General features: G+C 36.6%; 1 long non-coding RNA gene across 2 annotated transcripts in view; it reads right to left on the bottom strand.

Moving 5' to 3' along the window:
* Window positions 1-8,758: 8,758 nt before the first annotated feature.
* The window catches only part of LOC128247808 (uncharacterized), a 44,196-nt gene continuing 27,391 nt past the window's right edge, over window positions 8,759-25,563 (bottom strand). For both annotated transcript variants that reach the window (XR_016241888.1, XR_008264115.2), the window contains exons 2-3: window positions 11,669-11,743; window positions 8,759-9,625 (exon numbers count right to left, since the gene is read on the bottom strand). This is a non-coding gene — a long non-coding RNA (uncharacterized LOC128247808). The remainder of the gene's footprint in view (window positions 9,626-11,668; window positions 11,744-25,563) is intronic.

Here is a 25,563-nt window from a genome sequence, read left to right as displayed (position 1 = left end):
TGATCCCATATAGGAATCACCTTTTCAATATCCCTTTGTAAATGATTTTCATCAAAAATGAACTCTGATCAGCCTGTCACACAAACACTCTGCCCCTATATCATATAGTTTAACCCTCTAGCATTTAAACTGGCACAATCTGGCCCAAATATTTTATACATTATATGTTCAAACTGGCCAGATCCAGCCACTTACACCTACCCTAAAATGTTATTCTAAAACTAAGTAAACACATCAAAATCTTGAAGCTGTGAAATAATGACTGATTAATTTTAAATAACGTGACTAAATAAGCATTACGTTTGACAAAGTAATCTGAATGCTGAAGGGTTAAAGGAATATAGATCATTCTAATCCAATAAAATCTTTGTTACCCTTGATCCATGTCTAATATGTTTTATACTTTGATAGATCAAGCTGCGATAATGATGAAGGATTAATGTTTGATGATTTAGTTCTTGACTCTTCTATTTTTTTTCCACCCTTGACTATTTATATTTCAGCTGAATAATATAACTTGTGACAGATTTGGCACGTAATCTGTATCTGTCATTTCTTTATGAAACAGCATTCTATCAGGTAGATATAATTATGTAGGCGGCGAGCTGGCAGAAACGTTAGCACGCCAGGCGAAATGCTTAGCAGTATTTCGTCTGCCGTTACGTTCTGAGTTCAAATTCCGCCGAGGTCGACTTTGCCTTTCATCCTTTCGGGGTCGATAAATTAAGTACCAGTTACGCACTGGGACGATGTAATCGACTTAATCCATTTGTCTGTCCTTGTTTGTCCCCTCTATGTTTAGCCTCTTGTGGGCAATAAAGAAATAAGATATAATTATGTATATGAATGTGTGTATGTGTTTGTATATGTGAACTGTGACCTACAGTAACTTTATGGTCATTGTAAACACAATATTATTTTAATTTGCAACGACTTCATGAAAAATTATCCAAAATTAAGGAATTTAACTCAGCAGTTTGTAGATAATTTCATAGCTTTCACCTGTTCAGATATAGATTTGATTAAATTATTAGAGATGGATTGATCCATGTTGACCCACTTTTTGCTCAATGCTTGTCAGTCCAGGAAGTGATGTGATTTTAGATGATCCTGCAACTCTCCATCAAGATGTTCACATATGTGTTCAGTTAGATTATGATCAGAGCTTTTGAGAAAATCATTTCAGATATTCAATTCTGTGAGTTCTTTGCCAAGATTATGATACCTTATGTGTATAGCATGGGGCTCCAACCTCTTGAAAAAGAGTGGTCTTCTTATCAGTTCATACATTGAAATAAATGGGTAATAGATTTTTTTTCAAGAATTTGATAGTATTTTGGGTCGTTTACAAGTTCTGAAAAGTTCCTGGCTTTAGGATCAGTTAATTATGGTTTTATTCAACATACCCACCTCTTAGATTCACACACTTATTGTAGCAATCTTTCAGTTTTTCTAAACCCTATAAAAGAACTTAGAAGCTGGGAACTTTTCAGTATCCCTTTGAAATGATTTTCATCAAAAATGAACTCTGATCAGTCTGTCACACAAACACTCTGCCCCTATACCGTAATTCCAACTCCTCCGTCTTTTAGTTTTGTTCTGCCACACACACTCCTACCTTGAACTGGTAAACTGGCAGAATTTGTTTTTGTTAGACAATATTATTAATGACAGAAACATGCCTTCCTTATAACAGAGCTCTTTAGCCCAATAAGACTGTTTGATCTTATTAGCTTTTGAAATCATTGGCTTCTTTCTTATAGCTCTTCTTTCATATCCAAGGTCTTTCAGTAGTGTTCTTATGCAATTTGGTGACATATCCATAGAATTTGCAGCCATTCTAACTGTTGTAAATCAGTGACTAGTACCTTCCTTCTAAACTACCCCTTTTGCTCTCTCTTAAAAATTTTCCATAGTCTTTAAATTCAACATTGTTCATCTTCAATCCACGTCTTGACTTCACTGTTTAATGGTTAAAAAAAAAAAGAGAAACAGAAGAATTTTTTGTTGATAGGACTTCTCACATTGATACCTCCTGATTTGCACCCGTGTGTAAACTCAGTATTATTTTCTTCAATTAATCCAAATATACATATATGTGTTGGATGGGGTGGGGTGATGATGATAGTGGCCTAATGCAGTTTCCTTATATATAGATCTGCCAAAGGGCAAGCAAGTAAAGTGACAAGGATGGTGCAGTCCGCATAGATGGCAGGGAGATGAGATGAGATGAGAAAGAGCAAGCAAGAGGGATATTAGTGATAAGAAGATGGGTGAGGAGTGGGTTGAGCAATAGGTAGATGGAAGGTGGAGACAAGAATGTAAGGTTAGGGAGCAGCACACCCTTGATATGGTTATGAAGAATATGCTGGTGATAAAAACAATTTTCAAAGGCCACGACAGTTGTTCAAGTATTTTAGATTAAGTACAAGTTTTATAATAGGTATTCTGTAGATATAATATTATCACCTGTCCATAATCAAAGAAGTTTCCATTCTAGGGCAAAAGGTTAGTGTTGGTTTAAACATAAAAGTAGCATTGATAAACAGTAAACATGAATAGAACTGACAAGATTAAACAAGTATGAACTTGAGTATGAAAGTGTACACATGTATCTTTTTTGTGTTTGTGTGTATATATAGGTAACTGTGTGCTTAAATCTGTAAGATGATTTCTCGGATATAGTATGGTTTTAAGTGCACAGTTATCTATGCACTTACATGCATGTATGTGCATGTGTTTGTGTGTGTGTATGTGTATGCATGCATACACACACACACACATTATTGTTTATTTACATTTCATGAAGGGTTCTGTCTGGTAACTTCACTGTAGAGAAAGTCCACCATACAAATTTTTTGACATAATTTTTCAACTTCAATTTTTCTCTAGCTTTTTTTTTCTTCTCAATAAAATAGTTTTTAACAATTAATGTTGAGATAACTATAGTTATATTTTCTCGGTAAACTTTCGTCATGGTGAATTTTCCTCACAGTCAATTTTCTTCACGGTGAATTGATGGTAGTGAACTCTTCTACGATGAATTGATGGCAGTGAAATTACATGTAATCGCAAAGGGTTACATCGGTCTTTATAAATTATTATTATTATTATTATTGCTAAGATGGCAAGCTAGTAGAATTATTAGCACACTGGGTAAAATGCTTTGCCCATCTGCACATCCTGTGTTCAAATTCCATTGAGGTCAATGTTGCCTTTCATCCTTTTGGAGTTGATAAAATAAGTGCCAGTTGAGCTCTGGGGTCAATGTACCTAACTTAGCCCCTTCCCCAAAACTTCATCAGTCATCTAGTTGCTTGATCTACTGTAAATAGCAGCCAAATCTCCTTTAAGTTACATCTTACTGTCTTGAAAAATGGTAAGAGAAAGCTTTTTATTGGCATGCAGGTGATATAATTTTTTATCACATATAACACACATATAAAGAAACAGGGTAACTTATAATTTATCAACTATTACCTAAGAAATAAGTCTGTGCGATGAGGGGGTGGGGTCAGTGATACACTATTCTTTTTGAAAAAGTAAGGTTGTTAGTAACAAGTGACTATCAGGTTAAGATGGCACTGTATGTAGTACTTCAATCTCTGAGTTTACAAGTATTACCTGTGATTAGCAGCAGTGTCATAAAAGACACCACTTGGAAGTCGACCCCCTATATTTGCACAAATGGTTTACAAGGGTGTTGGTTGGGGAAGGGGCACTCAGATCTAGTATTTTCTAATTCAGTTATTTTATGGAATTATTAAAAAATAGCACCTTGGTAACACCTTCAGTTCAGGAAATGTAATTAAGCAATTTGTTTCATAACCTTGAGGTTTGAGGCTCAGTCTCACCACATGGCACCTTCAGTAAATGCCTTCTACCTTAGTCCCTGGCCAATCAATATCTTGTGAGGGATTTACTAGATGGAAACTGTAAGAAGTCTGTTGTGTACATATGTATGTATATATTAATATGTGAGCATGTGTGTGTGTATGGTGGTTGTCTACTCCTTATGCAGAGTTTGACCACCTTTTTTACTTACACCTTTGATCCATCATAGCATTTGATATGGCTTTTTAAACCAATGTATTGAAAATACACCCACATAGATTGCATATCTGATTTGGATCACCGAGTGCTACAGTTAAGTTCTGAAATTTATGAATCTTAACATGTCTTTTGAGGCCTCCATTAGATTTACAGACCTTATGGCATACATGGCATTGAAAGGTGTGCACAGATATACAGGCAGAATAGTTGGTATATATATATATATATATATATATATATATATATATATATATATACACACACACACATACATACTTAAATGCATATATGCATACACACACACACACATGCACTAGCACACATACATACATAATGTGTGTGTGTGTATTAGGTATATATGTATGTATGTATGTATCACACGTGTGGTTTTGTCTAACCCATGCTAGCATAAAAAATGACTGTTCAAACGATGATGATGATTCAAAATAATGAATATTTTTTAATGTTTTTTTAAATTTTATAAAACATAAAGCGATATAATGTAGAGATACTTATTAAATCAACCAATAATTTTGATGTACAAAGATAAGTAATTTAAAACTTTCAACAACCTATATTAATTACACAGTCATTTTAATGAATGTTATAGAATTTCTTCCAGAAAGGCATATTAGTTAAATATCTCAATTTAAAGTTGGTAGTTCTAGGTGGCAGTCACTGTAAAATTAAAGACTAAAACCCTTTAATGAGACATGCAGGAGGTGCAGTCTTACAACTTGACCTGGTAAAAAAAAATCATATTCATATTTGGAGAAGGATACTTAACGATAACCAGAAGTAGTCACTTGATACCAGTGAACATGATCTTCAGAAGCTAGACATCTGAAAATTTCCGTGTATGAGTGAGTTTCTGATTGGTTGAAATTTGCTAAGTGAATAGTGGGAGCCAACTCAGTACTGTCGTCAGACACTTCACCATGTGATGTTTTCAATAGATGGAGCTGTGGTCACAGGTTGGCTGTGGGCACTGACACAACTGAATACAAGGATAAAATTCTCTTGTTCATTTGCTAATCTGTTGCCATTCACAACAATATGTGTTTTCATTTCTACTCCATATATACATATACATACATTCATACATACATAATCATCATCATCATTTAACATCCGCTTTCCATGCTAGCATGGGTTGGACGATTTGACTGGAAACTGGCGAACCAGACTCCAATCTGAACTGGCAGAGTTTCTATAGCTGGATTCCCTTCCTAACGCCAGCCACTCCAAGAGTGTAGTGGGTGCTTTTTACATGCTACCAGCACAAGGGCCAGTCCAGCGGTACTGGCAATGGCCACACTCAAATGGTGCTTTTAACGTGCCACCTGAACAGGAGTCAGTCCAATGTTTTGTTCACATGCCACTGGCACAAGTGCCAGTAAAGCGAAGCTGGAAACGATTGCGCTCAAATGGTGCTTTTTATGTGCCACCGACACAGAAGTGACACCGCTGCTGTGGTAGTGATCCCGCTTGGTTGGTGTTGTTAGCGCTCCACTGGAACAGGTGCCAGTCATCGAATTTGGTTCAGTTTCGATCTCACATGCCCCAACAGGTGTTTGCAAGTTGAGTTTAGTGTCCAATAAAGGAAGGTTGTCACCGAATTTGGTTCAATTTCAATTTCGATTTCACTTGCCTCAACAGGTCTTCACAAGCAGGGCTTTGTGTCCAAAGAAGAAAAGGTACACATAAGTGGGCTGGCTACATCCCTGGTAAAGGCCATGGGTTATACTCTCACTTGTCTTGCCGGGTCTTCTCATGCACAGCATATTTCCAAAGGTCTTGGTCACTAGTCATTACCTCGGTGAAGCCTAATGTTCGAAGGTCGTGCTTCACCACCTCATCCCAGGTCTTCCTGGGTCTACCTCTTCTACAGGTACCCTCAACCGCTAGGCTGTGGCACTTTTTCACATAGCTATCCTCATCCATTCTTGCCACATGACCATACCAGCACAATCATTTCTCTTGCACACCACAACTAATGCTTCTTAGGTTCAACTTTGCCCAGGCTATTCTTATTCTAGCAGCTACACTTTCAGCGCACCCTCTCCCGCTACTAACTTGGTCACCCAGATAATGGAAGCTATCAACTACGTTTAGTTTTTCTCCCTGGAATGTGGCAGAAGTTGTTCTCTGCACATTTTCAGTGTTTATTGCTCCTGTGCATCTGCCACATACAAAAACTATCTTGCTAGTTAGCCTTCCTTTGATATTGCTGCACCTCTTATGTGTTCATAGCTTACACTGGGTACATCTTATAGAGTTTCTACCTACGCCTTTTCTACAGATCGAGCAGGGCCATCTACCTGAAGGGGTTTGTGGTTTGTCTACCTTTCTACTTATTAGGACTTTGGTTTTAGCTAGGTTGACTCTAGGGTCCTTCGATTCTAATACTTGCTTCCACACCTGAAACTTCTCCTCTAGTTCTGATAGTGACTCAGCAATTAGAGCAAGGTTATCAGCATAGAGGTGCTCCCAGGGGCAACCTGTTTTGAATTCTTGTGTTATTGCCTGAAGGACTATGATAAATAGGAGGGGACTGAGGACTGAACCTTGGTGGACCCCTAACTCTACCTGGAATTCTTCACTGTATTCTTGCCAACCTTTACCTTACTGACAGCGTCTCTGTACATGGCTCACACAGCTCTCACTAACCATTCATCTATCCCTAGTTTCCTCATTGACCACTAGATAAGGGAGTTGGGGACCCTGTCAAAGGCTTTCTCCATGTAAATGAAAGCCAGGTACAGAAGTTTACCTTTGGCTAGGTATTTCTCCTGCAGCTGTCTTACCAGAAATATAGCATCAGTGGTGTTTTTCCCTGGCACAAATCCAAATTGCATCTCATCTAAGCTGACTCTCTCCCTAATTAGTTGGGCTATGACCCTCTCCATGACCTTCATTACCTGATCCAACAACTTAATACCTCTGTAATTATTTGTGTCTAAAGCATCACCTTTACCTTTGTAGCAGTTGACTATGGTGTTGTTACACCAGTCATTGGGTATGACTCTTTTGTGTATCACCTGGTTAACTATAGAGGTGACTAGGCTATAGCCGACACTGCCAGATATTTTGAGCATCTCTGCAGTGATTCCTGATGGGCTGGGGGCTTTCCCTGTCTTCATACTCTTGGTTGCTTTATCTACCAAGGTACTGTCAATTAGAATAGCTGGTCCCTCTGTTGGTTCAACATTCGGCAAACTCTCTTTCTCCGATTCATTCTCTTTATTAAGCAACCTTTCGTAGTGGCGACTCCAAACCTCTCTATGGCCGTGTAGTAAGGAGCTTGGCTCCAGATTCAGTCCCACTGTGTGTCACTTTGGGCAAGTGTCTTCTACTATAGGACTGACCAAAGCCTTGTGAGGAGAAACTGAAAGAAGCTCATATATGTATGTATGTATGTATGTATGTATGTATGTATGCATGCATGCATGCATGCATGCATGAATGCATGTATGTATGTATGTATGTATGTATGTATGTATGTGTCTTAGTGTCCATGTTTTCCGCCACACACCACTTGATAACTAGTGTTGGTGTGTTTACATCCCTGTGACTTAGCAGTTCAGCAAAAGAGACCTATAGAATAGTACTTGGCTTGAAAAATAAGTCCTGGGATCGATTTGCTTGAATAAAATTCTTCAAGGTAGTACTCCAGCACAACTGCAGTCAAATGACTGAAACAATAGAATATATATATAGATTCAGTAGTATATATAATACCATTTGCTAAAATCAGAGGCAAGGCTCCAAAACCTCTAGAAATTCACAATAAAGATACACACAAGCAATGCAATGAGCATATGAGAAATAGGCTTACCTTTGTGCTGTAAGTAATGTATATTTCAGTAAGTAATGTATATTTCAATACTAATTGATTTCATCCTCTGTATGACCAACATACTCTGGAATCTTCAGTTGAAAATAACATTTTAACATTTACTTCTAAAATATTCACTACATTAGCTCATGTGCAATGCTTACTTAAAACATTCCACTCCATTTAAAAGACAACTATTGTAATCAAGAATAAATTTAAATAAAGATGTATTATTACCGTTATTAATGATATTAATAAGGTAATAATAAGGTAGTTAGCAAGTTCACACCATTACAGACACAATATAAGCTAAATTTAGATTCAGTAGGGTATATAATACCACTTGCTAAAATCAGAGCCAAGGCTTCAAAACTACCAGAAACTCACAATAAAAATACACACAAGCAATGCAATGAACATTTGAGAAATAGTCTTACCTTTATTTAAATTTATTCTCGATCATGATAGTTTTCTTTTAAATGGAGAGGGATGTTTAAAGTGAGAAATGCACATGAGCTAATGTAGTGAATGTCTTAGAAATAGATGTTAAAATGTTATTTTCAACTGAAGATCCCAGAGAATGTTGGTCATACAGCGGGTGAAATCAATTAGTATTGAAATATACATTACTTACTGATGTATTCAATGCAATTGCATTGCTCATGTGTATCCTTATTGTGAGTTTCTGGTGATTATGGAGCCTTGACTCTGATTTTAGCAAATGGTATTATATATGTATATATATATACAGGGTGCGGTGGATATATTATTGTCTAAATTACGCAAAAATGAAAATAACACTGATATCTCATTTCAACAGATATATTTACTACAATTACATAAAAATATGTTGAAATATTAAAGAGTAAATTTATTCAATAAAATTGCCAATGGTTTCAACCACGGCCTTCAGACGACTTCGGAATCTCCTGCAACTCTTCTGGATGGTCACCTTGTTTACGTTGGTGAAGGCTGCTATAACCCTTGCTTTCAGTTCGTCTTTGGTATTACAAGGAGTTTTATTGGTCTCTCACTTAACTGTGCCCCACATATAATAATCAAGGGGATTGCAGTCTGGAGAGTTAGGTGGCCAGATGTTAGGGGTGGTGTGGTTGTAGAAATTGTCTGACAGTCATGGCTGGGTTCTCCTGCTTGTGTGGCATGGTGCAGAGTCCTGTTGCCAGACACAGGGTCTTCCAGCAGCAACCCTCTTGACCCAGGACAGCACTATCTCCTCCAGGCACTTGGTGTAGGCCTCTGTGTTGAGTCTGAGGCTATGTGAGAAGATGAATGGAGACATAACGTCACCATCACTAATGATCACTCCAAGCACCATCATGATGACTGGATGTTTGATTTTTATCATTCTCAGAACATGTTTTGGGGACATGGCAAGTCAACGGTTGTTCTGTGTGTTCACCATCTGATCCTGGCAGAAATTTTTCTTGTCTCAGAAAAACCAAAGCATGTTTGGTTGGAGGGGATACTGGAGTTTGTTCAAAAGCTTCATAGCACGGCATTTCCTCTTGTCCTTGATGGCTTGGGCTAAAAATTGGCCCTTTCTCATCTTGTATGATGAATACCAAATGTCTTCATGCCCTACTTACCTGATAAGAAACTCAGACACTCTCATGTCCCTGGAAATGGACCTGATTGACTTGTTAGGCTTGTGTTTCAAATGACTTAGGCTCAAGTCGAGTGGCTTTCAGTATTATTTTTAGTTGGTCCTTGTATCTGCAAAGAGAGCAATCCCATAGTCTTTTTCCTTGAAGTGAGTTTGCTGAATAAGACACACACACACACACACACACACACACACACACACACACACACACACATATATATATATATATATATATATAAATTCACATTACGATGAACGTAAACAAACAAACAAAGTTTGCTTTAGAAGCTTTGAGATGTCTTAGAAAGTTAAAGAAGTGATTTTAAATTCTCAAACGCGGGATAATGCTAATAATATAGCCTGAACAGGATAAGCTATCCCTATTTTGCAGAAAAAAGTGTTGGCGGCTTAGCCAGTCGGCAACACTTTTTTCTGCAAAATAGGGGTAGCTTATTCTGTTCAGGCTATATTATTAGCATGTGTGTGTGTGTGTGTGTGTGTATATGTATGTATGTATGTGTGTGCATGTGTACATACGTACATATGTTCGGTTGTCCATTCATTCTCATTCATTCATTCATTCATTGAATAGTGTCAGTGCCAAGAGTGATTAGGCATAAGCCAGCTTTAGGTTAGCAAAAGTATGTTTGTGACATATTGCAACTTCTAAAGGCAAATTCATGGCAGTGAATTTTTCTTCTAGATAACTGCAGTAAATTTTCCTTTAGAGTGTTGAAATATGCCACAAACGTATTTTAACTAACCTAAAGTTCGCACATATATATCTATATATATATATATATATATATATATATATACATATAGGAGATGATAGTGTACGTACGCCACTATATATTTTTATATATAAAAAATACAAAAATGGGATGAGAATGCAAAACATCCAGACAGACGATACAAAGAAACAAGGATGGGTCATTCGGAGTTTTCTATCCTCAATCGAGTTCCAGATTATCTTTGCAACTTCGGCTGGTTATACTCAAGATTGTTCCAATCTGGCCAGCCCCAAGGGGAGCAATCTCGAATATAACCAGCCAAAATTACAAAGATAATCTGGAACTTGACTGAGGATAGAAAACTTTGAATGAACAGTCCTTGATTTCTTTGTATCGTCTGTCTGGAAGTTTTTTTGTTGACCCTTTTTTATATCACCTAACTGTCTGGATGCTTTGCGTTCTTGTCCCATTTTTGCATTTTTTATATATAAAAATATACATAATAAATAAGACAAAGTATAAATAATCATCATTAGATATTTATCTTTATTGTAGTAAATTTGGCTTACAGCTGTTTCCAGTAATCATTATAGTTTTGTTATTGATGGATTTACTCAACTGGCTCATTGGTCAGTTAAGAAAAATTGAACAACCTAAAAAATTCATGCTTCTTTCATCATATAATATATATATACTGATATTCAACCACATATGCACACACACGCACACACACACACACACACACACACACGCACACACACACACACCATCTGTTTGTCACGTTTTTCTTTGTTTGTATCCTTCCGTCTCTTATCTAAGGTGCGTCTTCTCATAAAATTCTTTTCATATTTCATGTATCATTTGTCACAAATTTTCCTAATTTAATATTTACATTTGCATGAGGTCAGGGCCATAACCACCAAATGCAATTGACATAATTTTTCTAATGCCTGTTTAATTTATCTTCACAATTTTTCATATCTGTTAAACATTGTAACTAACTTCTGTTACTACAAGATAAGTTTGAAGCACGGTGAATTACAGGAATCTAATATATCAATAATGTTTTCTTTATAAATTATGGAGTGGTCTAGAACATATACACCTTAATGACAGTATACACACATGAAATGTTAGCATGTTATTTTCTGATTTATTATAATATAATATTTGGACGTATCCTACACTGGAGTTTTATCAAATTCTATGCAGATCATAAAAATTGTGAACTCTTAATGTTCAAGAGTATTCTGCTTGGGTTATTTGTTAATTAACTGTTGCTAATTGTTGCTTTAAATCTATTAAATGAACAAGTGCATTTATGATAAACTAGTTCACAGAAGTGAATTTTGAATAGAATGTTACAATAAGTTGTATGATTTTAAGTTTATTGTTGAAATATTTTTTAAATGTACTTACTCTGTCAGATTCTCCAGAAAATGTCAGCTCAATTAGTGAAGAAATGAATACGTTCAAAACCAGAGTTTCAAGAAACTGGAATGAATAATAAAGTATTATACAGTTTATGTTCTGAAACAATGGCATCTAGTATTTCCTTCACAAAGTGGCATTGCAAAAAGTGAGTAAGAACATATATATTTGCGTGTGTGAATATGTATTTATATATACATACATATATATATATATATATATATATATATATATATATATAACGATATATATGGATATATATGTATATATATATATATATATATATATATAACGATATATATGTATATATATGTATATATATATATATATATATATATATATATATATATAAAACGATATATATGTATATATATGTATATATATATATATATATATATATATATATATATAAAACGATATATATGGATATATATGTATATATATATATATATATATATATATAATGATATATATGTATATATATGTATATATATATATATATATATATATATATATATATATATATATATATAACGATATATATGGATATATATGTATATATATATATATATATATATATATACATATATATATATATATAACGATATATATGGATATATCTGGGGACAAAGGGACTCTCACTCAGAGTAAAAGGCAGACTGTATGACGCATGCGTACGAACACCCATGCTACATGGCAGTGAAACATGGGCTGTAACTGCTGAGGACATACGTAAGCTCGCAAGAAATGAAGCCAGTATGCTCCGTTGGATGTGTAATGTCAATGTGAATACCCGTCAGAGTGTAAGTATCTTGAGAGAAAAGCTGAACATTAGAAGCATCATTTGTGGTGTGCAAGAGAGACGATTGCGCTGGTATGGACATGTGGTGAGAATGGATGAGGATAGCTGCGTGAAAAAGTGCCACACCCTAACAGTTGAGGGAACCTGTGGAAGAGATAGGCCCAGGAAGACCTGGGCTGAGGTGGTGAGGCAAGATCTTCATACATTGGGCCTCACCGAGGCGATGACTACTGACCGAGACCTTTGGAAATGTGCTGTGCGTGAGAAGACCCGGCAAGCCAAGTAAGATCGTTGCCAGTGCCCCTGGACTGGCTTGTGCGGGTGGCACATAAAAGACACCATTTCGAGCGTGGCCGTATTCGTGCGGGTGAGACGTAAAAGCACCCACTACACTCTCTGAGTGGTTGGCGTTAGGAAGGGCATCCAGCTGTAGAAACTCTGCCAAATTAGATTGGAGCCTGGTGTTGCCATCCGGTTTCACCAGTCCTCAGTCAAATCGTCCAACCCATGCTAGCATGGAAAGCGGACGTTAGACGACGATGATGATGATGATATATATATATAACGATATATATGGATATATATGTATATATATATATATATATATATATATATATATATACATATATATATATAAATATCTATAAATATATAAGCAATGTTAATTCTCTAAATGAAGTATTAACAGTAACTGCACGATAAAGTGTAGTATATTGCCACTTAAGTGTGGCTGACCCCTAGGGGTGGATGTTACTGTTGCTTTTAGCCCCAAGAGGACATCTCCTCCAGCTGGCTTATCGACACACGACTGTGTCCTGTTTGCCAAGGGAGTTATCCCTCTCACCTCGGCCAGCAGCACGAACGTATCCGGATTTCAGGGTTATTTCCCTTCGTCGGCGTTCGACAGCTGATGATCTTGGTGAGAGAGAAAAACCTGGCAGACCTTATATCTTCTTTTCCAGTGGCATTCTTCACTGATATTGAAAAGGTGAAAACAAGCAATGTTAATTCTCTAAATGAAGTATTAACAGTAACTGCACGATAAAGTGTAGTATATTGCCACTTAAGTGTGGCTGACCCCTAGGGGTGGATGTTACTGTTGCTTTTAGCCCCAGGAGGACATCTCCTCCAGCTGGCTTATCGACACACGACTGTGTCCTGTTTGCCAAGGGAGTTATCCCTCTCACCTCGGCCAGGATGAGGATAGCTGAGGATAGTTGAGGGAACCTGTGGAAGAAGTAGACCCAGGAAGGCTTGGATGAGGTGGTGAAGCACGACAATTGAAATTTAAGCCTCACCGAGGCAATGACTAGTGATTGGGACCTTTGGAAATATGCTGTGCGTGAGAAGATCCAGCAAGCTAAGTGAGAGCATAATCTGTGATCTCTGCCAGAAGGTCTTCGCAACAGGTCTTCGCAAAACAGGTCTTCGCAAGCAGAATTTAGTGTCCAATGAAGGGGAGGTTGGCATGGGTGCCAGTTGTCGAAGTTTGTTCGATTTTGATTTCAAATTCACTTGCCTCAACAGGTCTTCGCAAACAGGGTTTTTAGTGTCCAATGAAGTAAAGATATGAATAAGTGAGCTGGTTACACTTCTGGCAGAGATCACAGATTATGCTCTCACTTAGCTTGCTGGATCTTCTCACGCACAGCATATTTCCAAAGGTCCCAATCACTAGTCATTGCCTCGGTGAGGCTTAAATTTCAATTGTCGTGCTTCACCACCTCATCCAAGCCTTCCTGGGTCTACTTCTTCCACAGGTTCCCTCAACTATCCTCAGCTATCCTCATCCAACTTCCACAGCTATCCTCATCCATTTTCGCTACATGACCATACCAGCACAATCGTCTCTCTTGCACACCACAACTGATGCTTCTTAGGTCTACCATTTCTCTCAAGATACTTACACTCTGTTGAGTATGCACAATGACATTACACATCCATTGGAGCATACTGGCTTCATTTCTTGTGAGCTTACACATGTCCTCAGCAGACACGGCCCATGTTTCACTTCCATGTAGCATGGCGGTTCATACACATGCGTCATATAGTCTGCCTTTTACTCTGAGTGAGAGGCCCTTTGTCATCAGCAGAGGTAAGAGCTCTCTGAACTCTGCCCAGGCTATTCTTATTCTAGCAGCTACACTTTCAGTGCACCCTCTCCCGCTACAATCTTGGTCACCTAGGTAGCGGAAGCTATCAACTACTAGTTTTTCTCCCTGGAGTGTGGCAAAGGTTGTTTTCTGCACATTTTCAGTGTTTATTGCTCCTAGTTAAAAAAGTAAATAAAGTTGAAAAAGGCACAAAATTATATTTCAGAGAATGTTTAATATTTTCGTTACAGTAAGTGATTTAAAATATAACCAGTTTCGATGTATCCGTCTCATCAAATATTAAAAAAAATTTTTTAGGAAGTCAAAGAGAAAAATATTGGGGGTTAACACTTTGTACCCATGTTTTAGTGCATAGTGAAATTTTACTTCAGAGTCACTCCTTATATACGTTTTGTCTATGAAGGTCTGAGGTGGGGTTCAAGAGTCCAAGTTTCAGGAATTCAATTGAAAAGAAGCCTTTTGAAATTGATAGTTGCTATTCAGAATATGGCCAGCTGTGTGTTTGTGTGTATGAGTATGTTTTTGGAATATATTGTCAAAATATATTGTCATCATCATTTAAGTGTGTGTTGTGGGTGCTTATTTATTGATTTGTATTACTTTTATGTATGTTTGTTGTTTTGATTTTTATCATTAAACATTTGAAATGCATCTCTTTTTCACTTTTAATTAATTAATTGATTTGCTTTCAAAATTCACAAAATGAACAATCCATTAAAACCTACTTCTTTATATATATATATATATATATATATATATATATATATATATATATATATATATCTTCATTCACAAACACACACACACATATGTATGTATATGTGCATGTATGTATGTGTGCATGTATGTATGTATAAGGTCTATAAAAAATAAGACCTTTCAAGGGTTGGAAGAGCTCATGAGCAATCAACAGCCATCCAACAAAATGCGTACACGTGTATGTATGTATGCTCTGGGACATGAAAATATCTGGGTTAGTGTCCAGGTGTGTGGTTGGCCCAGTGGGAGGTGGAGGCCCCTTTGTTGTTGTCACAACATCTCTCTAGAGGTAAACTCTGAGCGAAAACCTGCAACACTGACAATATTCAATGATGTAGACTAATTCTTCCTTTTGAGTTTATGTTGTCTATGTTCAGAGGGTGGGATTGGATTTGTCCAAATCCATTTCCTACTATAACAAATCATCATATACAGGCACTGCTTGAAAAGAACTAAGACCTATCACAAAAATGGCTAATCATAGCCTTTGCATGTGTGGGACTTTTGATCAGGCAAGGGCAGTATTTGAAAACAACTTTGCAGCCATCATGCATATATGTATGTAATAAAATGTGGCTGATCATGCTCCCTCACCCATCAGTTACCAACCAAAATGTATGTGTGTGTGTGTGTGTGTGTGTGTGTGTGTGTGTGTGTGTGTGTGTGTTACCAGTCCACCACAACAGAATCCAGATCTTAAAAACAAGTTGTCATATAAAAAACATTGGTGTAAATGCTGGTACCACATAAAAAATCATTAGTGATCATTGGTATTAGGAAGGGCATCCAGCCATAGAAACCAAGCCAAAGAGATTATGAAACTTTGTGTGTCCCCCTGGCCTTGCCAGTTCATGTTAAGCTGTCCAACTTATGTCAGCATGGAAAAACAGACATTAAATGTTGATAATGAAGATGATATATCTATATATAGACTATATGTGAAGTTTTTGTCAAATGCCGCAATGTAATACGCATGTACTGTCAGTGCTCAGTTTAGTTTACTACTAAACCTCTAACTTGAACTGCAACTGAAATATGTGATGTTGAGACTGCCTATCAAAGGTGGCTTGAAGTGATTTCTCCTTGAACAGATGGATATATCTTGAAATAAAAAATGGAAAAGCAAAACATTTGGCAACACTTGAAAAAAACCCATTTAATTTAGAAAGAGAATGTTGACAAATAGAGTCTCTTACAGCTGTTTCTAGAAAAGCCAAGTGTGTGAATCATGATATTAAGTAAGGATTCCGTAATCTGAATATTCCATCATCAGAGCGGGAGAAGTTGGAGAAAAGTAAAAATGAAGAAATATCTCCAATCAAAGATATTAGAATATTCTAATTTATCAAAAATGAAATAAGGATCAGAGTAAAATAGTTATATGTTATGCAGTTTCATGATCAAATAAATAATCCATGGCAAGGAATAGTGGAAGTTACCAGTTCCATTTTTGAATGGAGAGTGAATGAAGGTTGAGTAAGAATAATTTACTATAATGTGGGGGAAAGACAGAATGATAGATATACTAAGGTATGTATATATATACTAGTCTGTATAGTGGGGGTATGTTTGTGGAAACAGGTCAGGAGCTGCATATCATAGACAGATAGATAAAGGGATGAGGAATAGCAGGTGTCAGATACTTTCATCCTGTAGCTGACTACCAGCGCTGGGCAGAGTTCTAGGGTGACAAGAGTTGGAGGGAAGGGATTAGGATAGTAATATAATGGTTGTAAAAGATAATGAAGATCTTGAATTAGAGTGAGCATGATAATACTAGAGGTGAGGGAAGATTCAGGGCTCATCTCGTTATAATGGTACTAGTAATAGATGACCAAAACATTAATTAAAATATTAAAATTTGTAGTGTTAATGAACGTGTTTACTTGTTGGGAATTGAAAAATAAAAACAAGAATTTAAAGATGACCAAATATAAGAAATGTAAAAAGTTCAGTGAAATTATAGTCTCCAGGAATGAAGGAAATATAGTGTTAATTAATGGACGATGGAAACGAGATATCATATAAGTAAAGTAGAGATAAAGATCTGGAAAGTTAAATTTATTGTATACATTTTATTACTCAGTGTATAACTGCAAACCATGAAAAGAGAAGTCTTATTGATGTAATATTAATCATGAGAGTGTTGTAGCTGAAAGGATATTCGATTAGTTATAATCTAGGTGGGATGTGTTAAATATGAATTGATGGAAAGAATGAGATTCTTTACGATAGAGGATAAAAGAATATGATGATACTGTAGGTATACTAATTTTCTGTTAGAATTTCTGATCTGTCCACAACAGAGGAAATATTCAATAACCATGCCACCTATTATAATCAAGCACTTACCACAAGTGGTTTCTAAGAAAAAGTAAAATTCTTGACTAATACTAAGCTTAAGAACTATTTAGCTCAATTACATCCTAATTCTACACACCCCAAAACCACAAAAATGACATTTCCAACAGTAGATCGGAACATTCCACCTAGTGTTCCGAATCTTAAAAAGCAACATATCCAATACCCCCAAAATATTCATACAAAATGTAATTCAACAGAAAGAGCTGTGTCCCTGATACCCACTAGGAAACTAAACTCAGCCCGCCCCAGATTACCTAATAAAAGTGGAGGGAAAACACTACTTTGGTATACTCCCTACCTTCTTAAATGTTAAGGGCTTACCTACCTGAGCAATTCTCTGCCATTATCAAATCTAATTTCCCACCCCACCAAAAGTACCATGCTATCTTTAATTGATCTACCCTTAGATTATCTTATTCCTCTGTACTTAATATTGAATCCATCATAGCCACATCAAATAAGCACAAGCTTAATAGTCATTAACTGCCAAATACTACTAACAAGAATCATAAATAAAAGAATAATAGGGATAATTACAATAATAACAACAATAGTTATGATTATACTAGTAGTTGTTGTTGTAGTAGTAGTAGTAGTAGTAGTAGTAGTAGTAGTAGTAGTAGTAGTAGTAGTAGTAGCAGTAGTAATAATAATAATTACAACAGATATAATTATAATATTACTATTAATCCTAATAACAGAAATGATAATAACAATTAGAATACAAACATTAATGAGAATACTACCAGCAGTGGTGCTACTACTAATACTAATAGCTGCTGTGAGAGTCATCATCATCATCATCGTTTAACGTCCGTTTTCCATGCTGGCATGGGTTGGACGGTTTGACTGGGGACTGGCAAGCCAGGAGGCCACATTAGGCTCCACATTAGGCAGCACTGGCATTGGCTACGTTCAGATGGTGCTTTTTATGTGCCACTGGCACGGGAGCCAGTCAGAGTGGGAACACTGGCACCGACCACATTTGGATGGTGCTTTTTATGTGCCATTGGCACAGGGAGCCAGTCAGGCAGCTCCAGCAGTGACCCACGCATGAATGGTGCTTATTGCAGGCCACTGACACTGGTATCAGCCACAACTACAATTTCCATTTGATTGTGATTTGATTTGATTTTGATTTACTTGATGCAATAGGTCTCCTCAAGCACGACATGCCGCCTAATGATTCAAAGGTACTTTCTAAATGGGCTGGTTATGCGACACTGGTGTAGGCTACTGCTGTGATCTCACTTTCTTTGTCAGGTCTTCTCAGTCACAGCATATCTCTCGTCATAGCCTCTGTGAGGCCCAATGTTCAAAGATCATGCTTCACCACCTCATCCCATGTCTTCCTGGGTCTCCCTCTTCCACGGGTTCCTTCCACTGTTAGGGAGTGACACTTCTTCATGCAGCTGTCCTCATCCATACACAGCACATGACCATACCAGTGCAGTCATCTTTCTTCCACACCACATCTGATGCTTCTTATGTCCAACATTTCTCTCAGGGCGCTTACAGTCTGTCGTGTGTGTACACTGACATTACACATCCAGCAGATCATACTAGCTTCATTTCTTTCAAGTCTACGCATGTCTTCAGCAGTCACAATCCATGTTTCACTGCCGTGTAACATGGCAGTTCACACACATGCATCGTACAATCTACCTTTCACTCTGAGCAAGAGGCTCTTTGTCACCAGTTGAAGTAAGAGCTTTCTGAACTTTGCCCAGGCTATTCTTACTCTAGTGGCAACGCTCTGAGCATCCACCCGCACGACAGATATGGTCACCTAGGTAGTGGAAGCTATCAACTACATCTAGTTTCTCCACTTGGCATGTGATGGAATCAGTTTTCTGAGCATCTGCGGTGTTTATTGCCCCTGTGCATCTGCCACACACAAAAGCTGTCTTCCTGGTTAACCTTCCTTTGATGTTGCTGCACCTCGTTATACATCCATAGCTTACACTGGGTACATCTTATGGAGTTTCTACCTACACGTTTTCTACAGATAGTGCAGGACCATCTACCTGAAGGGGTTTGTGATATGTTCGCCTTCCTACTTACAAGCAAATATGTGGTATTGAGCAGAATATTTGCTGTAGCCCATCTTTTATACACACAAAACAATGTTCATGATAACACTTCCAATCATTTAAGATCAGAAGCCATGAGAGCCAGTGACTGGTACTGTATCAGGGCAGTTTTATTATTACTATTACTATTATTATTATTATTATTATTAGTAGTAGTAGTAGTAGTAGTAGTAGTAACAACATAAATAGTACCAATTATGATAATACCACAAACCGCTAGAATAACACTGCACTTACTCTCTCCCATGAGTCAGGAACATCTATGCTTTCAATTTCCAATACCTACAATAACAGCACAAATGACTGCAGGAGGTTTAATGTGGTTTATAAGTGCATGGTCCTTAATAAACTCCAAAACTCTACCAAGATTTATATTGGAGATACTATTAATCTTAAACAAACATACTCTGTGCATTTAAACTCATTTAAATATGAAAAGCATAGCAGATCTACTTCTCTCACAGAGCATATACACTACCTAAGGAAAAAGAACATACTAAATAACATAGCTTGGTTTATCATTGACTCAGGTTATCTATACCAAGGACTGGTTATGTTTAAGGGAATCTATACAAACACATATCACATAACCCCAAATAATTATTAAACAAGCAACATGAAGACTTCTCTGAATGTGTCCATAATTTCTTTAAATCATTCAAATTTTACTATAGGTTTAATTGCAATAAAACTTCTCACTAATGCATAGTTTAGACATTATATGAACTCAATTAATTAAATGAGTATATCTACAGTAATATCATATCCTTTTATCCTTTATTTTATAGATCCTCATTCTTTCCATTAATTCATATTTAATGTGTCCCACCTAGATTATAACTAACTGAATATCCTTTAGCTGTTACAGCACTCTCGTTATTAAAAGAGCACCAATCAGCCTTCTCTTCTCATGGTTTGGAGTTATATACTGAGTAATGAAATATATATAATTAATTTAACTTTCCAGATCTTTATCTCTAACTTACTTATACGATATGTTTTTCATTGTCCATTATCACTATATTTCTCTCATCCCTGGGTGCTATAATTTCTCTAAACTTAAACTTAATAAATAAATGCTACATATTTATTTTTAATTTGTCATCTTTAAGTTTTTTTTTTATATTCTTCAATTCCCAACTAGTATCATTAGTTCTACAAATTAAAAGATTTTAATTAATGTTATAGGCATCTATTTCTAGCACCATTATAACCAAATGAGCCCTAAATCTCCCCTCATCTCTAGTAGTATCAGGTTCACTATACTCTTTTACTTGTTTCAGTCATTTGACTGTGGCCATGCTGGAGCACCGCCTTTAGTGAAGCAAATCGACCCTAGGACTTATTCTTTGTAAGCCTAGTACTTATTCTATCGGTCTCTTTTTGCTGAACCGCTAAGTTACGGGGAACGTAAACACACCACCATCGGTTGTCAAGCGATGGTGGGGGACAAACACAGACACACAAACACACATACATATATATATATATATATATATATATATATATATATATACATATATACGATGGGCTTCTTTCAGTTTCCATCTACCAAATCCACTCACAAGGCTTTGGTCGGCCCGAGGCTATAGTAGAAGATACTTGCCCAAGGTGCCACACAGTGGGACTAAACCCGGAACCATGTGGTTGGTAAGCAAGCTACTTACCACACAGCCACTCCTGTGCCTATAATTCGAGATCTTCATTATCTTTTACACTCTCTATATTACCAAGACAGCAGTAATGGTGACAAGAACAGCACTGGTAATAGTAGTGGCAGTGGCAGCACATCAGGCAGCAAAGACAACAATACAAATAGTTACAATGGCAGCAGTAACACCAATATTGTGGCTGGAAATGTCTGCTATGCCAGAAACAATGGAACCATCAGGATCACACCCAGCACTGGCAGTGACTCCAACAACACTTGCAGCAACAACAACAACATCAGGCCCAGAGTTAATGAAAGAATCATCAGCAGTGGTAGCACATCTAATAGACAGACATGAAAATATTTTGGTTCAACGAGGCACTCTTTTTGGCCACATCTGAACAACCACAGGTCCCCTTTTAGGATACTGGAAATGTGCAACACCATGTCCCCTGGCCAGCTACATATAACACTTAAATGAGGAAGGAACTCCATGTATAATTAAAAGAAGCTCCTTCAAAAACCGGGGACTTATATAAATGGGAGCAAACAATGTAAGCTTGATTGGCAGAGAAAGCAAGAATCCTAAAAATCTCAAGATTTATTTGATCCTAAAAATCTCAAGATTAATTTGAAGCAATATAATGAGATTTGGTAAAGGAAATCTTAAATCAAGATGTTAGCTGACAATTAAAGGGGCAAGACTCTAGTAAACCAATGATGATGATACAGGGGTTAAATATTTTAAACAATATTGCCATATTGTGTAAAGTTAAAATTTAGGGTTATTCAGAAGATTATTAAGAATAATATTATAACAAAAGGATGAAAATTTTTTGAATACTTTTGAGTATAAACCAAATTTTACCATAATAGAGGGAGGAAAAGAAATTACATTGAAATAGTTTAATATTTATGCCTATTATATACTTAAATACTAACTTATTAGATGGTATCTATGAAGATTGATCATTGGTATTTACTGGTATTTAATAAAGGAGTACTGAGGCCATATTGAGGGTCAATCTGAAGGTGGACTTTGTCAGTGTAAAATCGCAGGAATCTTTGGGATCCCACTTTCTACAGTTAATAGAGTAATTGTGCAATTCACCAGAGTGAGGAAGAAGTCCACATCACCTCACTCAGATCAACCAGGGTCCTCTGACTGGATCCTTCGGTTTGTTAAGAAAAGTGTGGAGGATGATCCTTGTTGCAAGGCCTCTGACATAGCAGAACAAGTTGATGTCACTCCCAGAACAGCTGCTAGGTATCTCCACAAACATGGCTACTATGTCAGAACAGCAAGAAGGAAGCCACTTCTTCAGCCAGCCGATATCAAGCAGAGAATGACTGGGGCAGTGAAATGGTGGTGAGGCCACTAGCATTTTGGGACACTGTCATATTCTCTGATGAGTCCAGGTTTGCTGTATTTTCTGACAGTGGTCAAGTGTGGGTCTGGAGATTCAGTGATCAAGAATTTGATGTGAAATGATTGCAGCCAACAATGAAACACAGCAGCTATTCTGTGGTGGTCTGGGGAGCAATTTGGAGCTATGGTCAATCAGAGCTAGTGGAATGTGAGGGAAACATAAACTCAGATAAATATGTGTCTATATTGCAGAAAAGATTCCTTCCAATTTTCTCCAGTAGTGAAATGATTAAAGAAGACTCTTTATCTATGTAAGATGGGGCTCCTTGTCACATGGCAAAAAAGACCCAAGATTGATTGGAAGAGACTAGCATTAAAAAGCTTCCATGGCCAAGGCAGTAACCAGATATGAACCCTATTGAACACTTCTGGGGCATAATGGACAGAACACTTTGTAAAATGAACAAGGAAGCATCCTCAAAGGGCATGTCGACTAAGTATTAGATATTTACATTACAATGAGTAATAAATAATTTGAATGTATAATTTCAAATTTGAATAAATTTTAACGATTATAAGAGTGTCTATTTACTTCTGTCGCACACACACATATATATATGTATACATGTTTGTGTGTGTGTATGCGCGCATATATATTTGTGGTGACACCGGCACTTGCGCTGTTTGGGCTTAGCTCGAGTATAAATTTAGTAAAGTGAACGTGTATTTGTAAGCTAATTCAATTTCTGCCAACACTGACTTCATGTAATTACAGCAAATAACTCGGGCTCCTTTTATTGAACCTGTTCGCAGTTAATTTATTTTCGTTTAGTATCTGATAGCTATCTTAGAGGTCCCCTTTGTCAAAAAATATCATTCATAACAGATGTTCTCTTGACATCATTCCCACGTACCTGACTTGGAAATCACAGCCCGAGTTGTTATCTATAATCGTAAAAATTAAAAATAATTCAAATTCAATGTTTTCTAGAAACAATAAACTTCTATAGAGATTAGGATTTAAATTCCAATCTATGAAAAGTTTCACTTCTACAATATTCTGAAAGGAACGAAAAATTATCCAGTAACTCAGGTAATACAAACGAGCCTGGTAAGTGTAAAAAACTAACGGGCATCTTTTGTCAAGTGTACAGGTAATGTTTGTTGTGCACTCGGCTGTCGTTATTTGTTATTAATCTGTGCGTTTGTGGTGCACTCATGTTTGTTGTGTTCGTATGTGTGTAAAGATCATCTGTGTTTTGCAGGGTTGCTTTATTTTTACCCTTAACTTAGAAATGAAGAAAAACATAGGGCTAGATATATGAAATAAGCCATTTGGGGCTGGAAATATTGTGGAAAAACATGAAATTCTTCAAACAGGCAGACCGACTCCTTCATTAAAAACTAAAATGGGAACTCGAACATTCCAGATAAAATGGTATAAACAGATTGATTGAGTTTGTGCAGTTAGCGGCACAGAGAAACTCTACTACTGGCCATGTTTGTTGTTTCAACCAAAAGCTAATCAGTCATGGACAGATGGAGACTATAGCAATTATAAAAACATCCTGAGTGACTGTAAGCATCACAGTAAATCAGTGAGGCATTTAAGTAGTTATAAAAGCTTGAAAACTTTTGGACTGTACGATATTGTGACAATTATTAGTGAGTTTGCTAAACTGAAAAAAAAAAAAACAGCATAACAAAACAGCTGAAGAAAATAGACTATATTTAAAGTAGTTAACAAATGCAGTGTTATACCTGTCTAAACAACAGAAATTTAATAAATAACAATTGGATAAATTTTCAATTACTAACTCTTTTGCATTTAAACAGGCCATACCTGGCCCAAATATTCTACTCATTTTATGTTCATGATAGCCAGATCTGGCCTCTTACACCTACCCTAAAAGCCATTCTAAAAATAAGCAATCACATCATCAAAATCTTGAAGGTACAAGATAATGAATGATTAATTCAAAACAATGTGAATAAATCTACATCACATTTGACAGGGTAATCTGAATGCTAAGTGGGGTTTAAAAAAAATGTTTTTATTGCTTTAATCTCAATAAAACATTAAAACAATTTATATAAAACTTTCCTCTCATATTTAATTTTCTTTGGATCCACTCTTCCAAAGTATTTTCAATAATAAAAGCTTATTTTCAAGACTATATCAAATATATAGAATATATGTCAGAGGCACATGGCTCAGTGGTTAGAGCGTCAGGCACACAATCATGAGATAGTGGGTTCGATTCCTGGACCAGGCTGTGTGTTGTGTTCTTGAGCAGGACACTTTATTTCATGTTACTCCAGTTCACTCAGCTTTAGAAATGATTTGGGACATCACTAGTACCGTGCTGTATCGGCATTTGCCTTTCCCTTGGATAACCTAGGTGGCATGGGCAAATGCTAGTTTTCCTTAAACATTCTTGCTCAGACTTATGCTTAGTAGAGGAACTTTGTAGGTGCAATCCCGTGGTCATTCCTGATCAAAGGGGGTCTTTACCCTTTTATGGCACAAAAGTGCATTTATTAAATATTATTTTCAGCTTTATTTGTTTTAAAACTGCTCTCATTTTTTATGGCACTTATATACTAGGATGTTTAATATATACATATATATTTATGTATGAATGCTCTGGCTATACGTGGTGTATGTGTGTGTGTGTGTGTGTGTGTGTGTGCATACACAATGTATTTTGCTTCTTTTTTGGGGGGTGGG

Source organism: Octopus bimaculoides, chromosome 5 (genome assembly GCF_046866305.1).
Source record: "Octopus bimaculoides isolate indiv1 chromosome 5, ASM4686630v1, whole genome shotgun sequence".
Taxonomy (NCBI): domain Eukaryota; kingdom Metazoa; phylum Mollusca; class Cephalopoda; order Octopoda; family Octopodidae; genus Octopus; species Octopus bimaculoides.
This window is presented reverse-complemented; position numbering and strand designations above follow the sequence as displayed.